The sequence below is a fragment of the Arachis ipaensis genome, chromosome B05 (genome assembly GCF_000816755.2).
Source record: "Arachis ipaensis cultivar K30076 chromosome B05, Araip1.1, whole genome shotgun sequence".
Taxonomy (NCBI): Eukaryota; Viridiplantae; Streptophyta; class Magnoliopsida; order Fabales; family Fabaceae; genus Arachis; species Arachis ipaensis.
Window position 1 is genome coordinate 30387684 of NC_029789.2, and position 3099 is coordinate 30390782.

Sequence of the window (3099 nt, forward strand, 5' to 3'; positions counted from 1 at the left end):
ATTCATGATGTTAAAAAATAAAAAAAAATAAAAGATATTAATGTAATTTTATTTGGTTATAATTTTTTTTTATTTTTTTAAATTTATTTTCTCTTCATCTAAATAATATAAAAAAATCAATTTTTCTTATTTTTTTTTTCATTTTCTTTTCTTTTATTTTTTTTCCTTCCATTTTCTTAGAAAAATTTAGGATTTTCTATTTATGAATTATGATGATTTGGGAAATCGTTTTGGAAATCCCTGATTTCGTGAATTGGAATAATTTTCCCTACCCCAATTAAAAAGTTGTTAATTTTGGAAATTTGAGAGAATTCTGGACCGTTGTTTACCTTGGATCTAGCGGTTATTTTGTGTTAGGCCTTCGAAAATATTCGAACCCTATTGGCCCGTGCTGAAGATCGGATCCAGAACAAAAAAAATATTTTGAAATATTGGTGTAGAAGAAAAAGAAAAGTAAAAAAAAAGGTTAATTGTTGAAAGAAAAAATTAGTTTCTTGTTTACAATAACAACATTAACCAGTGTTATGGTCTATATCAACCAAAGACTAATAGATATTGTTGGTAATAGATCTGTATATCCTTAACCCTCCTCCTCTCTTTTTAGTTGTGAGAACCCAAAGTGACAAACGAAAAAGTTAAAGCAATTATCTGTTTTAATTTTTTAGTTATATGTATTTAGCAATTTTAACTACTGAACCCGTCATCTTTTCAGCAAAGACAAATGTTCAATTTTGAAGAAATAAAGCTGCAATTTATAGTTTTAGTAGCGATTAAAAAGACTAAATTGAGTAAAATCAAACTTTGCCAACTTATATTATATAGCCGTTATCTTTTCACCTGACAATTTAAAAGCAACCTGAATTCAAATTTTATGGTAGTTTAACGTGATAACTTAGCTTTTAGTTAATAGAGATCACTCAAAGAACAGACGTAAATCATAACGGAATTATTTAGATAAAGACGTTTAAAACGTTTTTTTTTTAAATATTGTTTAATAATTAAAAGTTAATGTATATAATCGATTAAATTGTATTATTTTTATCAAAATTAGATAGAAATATAATAAAAAAAATAGTAGTATTATGAGAAAAGTCATTTTTTTAAATTTCTCTATAAATTCTTAAATAGCTTTTTAAAAAGCTGTAATTTGATTTTAAAAATTACACCAAATATTAATACTATTACTTTTCATAAGTCAAAAATTCAAAAAAATTATTTTTAATTTTAACTATTATTTTTAATTATTTATTTTAAATTATGATATCTTGTCTATATATCTTTTAATACTTATAGATTCTTCTAAAAAACTACTATATAATTATGTATATGTTCACATTTTTTTTAAACATTCTATAACCTTTTAATAAAATCTACTAAATTTTTCAAAGATTTTCAAAGATTTTTTTGAAACATCTTAACATTATCAAGAGTATTTTTAAATTAATAAAATTCTACATTCAAGCAAAATATTTAACCAAATCTAACCAAATTGTTATAACAACTTTTTAAATCACAGGCTTCTTTCTCCTTCTCCTTCTTCTGCTGTCATCATTAAATAATTTCAGTTCATTTCTTAATTTATTTCGGTTCAATTGTGTGTTAATTGAGATTCACTTGATGCTGCCGATAAGTATTGACAAAATTTTTTATTTTTTAAGTAATTTCGGTTTATTTCTTAATTTAATTGAGGTTCATTTAGATTCATAAATAAATTCGATGTGTTTTTGTTAATGATGGAGTCTTTTTTACTATTTGTTCAAATCTAAACTAATTTCGGTTTATTTGTGTGCTAATTGAGGTTCACTTGATACTACTGATAAGTATTGATCAAATTTTTTATTCTTTAAGTAATGTCGGTTCATTTCTTAGTTTAATTGAGATTCACTTGGATCCAAAAATGAATTTGATGTGTTTTTGTTGATGATTGAGTTTTTTTTTATTACTTGTTCAAATATGAACTAATTGAATGGAATAGAGTGAAATCTAATGCAATTGAATAAAGTGATAATAAATAAATTTATTTTTCTTTGCTAAAAAATTTGGTCAATACTTATCGATAGCATCAACTGAACCTCAATTAACAAACAAATGAACTGAAATAAACTAAAAAATGAACCGAAATTATTTAATGATGGAACCAGAAAAAATCAGAACCAATCAAAATGTTAGAAAAATGTTGGTGTTGTTGGTGATGACGATAACAAAAGAGGAGGAGGAGGAGGAGGAGGAGGAGGAGGATTTGAAAGAAGAAGAAGACGACGTATACATGTATTTGAAAGAAGAAGAAGCGCGGGAAAAGGAACGTGCGCAAATTTAAAAGAAGGAGAAGGAAGAGGAGAAAGATGAAGAGAAGGATGAGGAGAAAATAGAAAAGGAGAAGGAGATCGAAGATGAATATGAAGAAGTTGCGTTATTGAAACGCGCATATGGCACCCCTGGTGTGATGAAAGTGGTTTTTATTAAGTTTGAACTAATTTGGTTAAACTTAGTTGCCAAAAATATTTAAATGTGTAGCTAGACTTATATAAGAATGTACATTATACCTGCATAGAAAATAAAATAAAAAAATAAATGAACATAAAAGCTACAAAAGACATGAGGAGTAGTTATAAATTTAAGAAAAATTCGGAAAGAATAGATGCATAAATTAAAAAATAAAAAAATAAATGAACATAAAAGCTACAAAAGACATGAGGAGTAGTTATAAATTTAAGAAAAATTCGGAAAGAATATATGCATAAATTAAAAAATAAAAAAATAATAACCAATAAAATATTAAAAAAAGAAATAAAAATAAAAAAGAAACAAAACCATTAAAAGGAAAAATGATAATTTTTTATAGGAAGAAGATATATAGTGCCTTAGCCCTTATTAACTGTAAGTTATAATGAAATTTTATAAAAAGAAATATGCACATAGAATAAGGTAGTGTTTGTTTTGAGATATTGAGACGAAAATTGGGGGACTGAAATTTGATATCATGTTTGTTAGCCTAGAGATTGATACTAAAATTTCAGTTTTTATTTCTAAAATTTCAGTATTTCAGTACTACTAAAAAATGGAGATATAATAAATTAAATTTTTTTGGGACAAGGACCA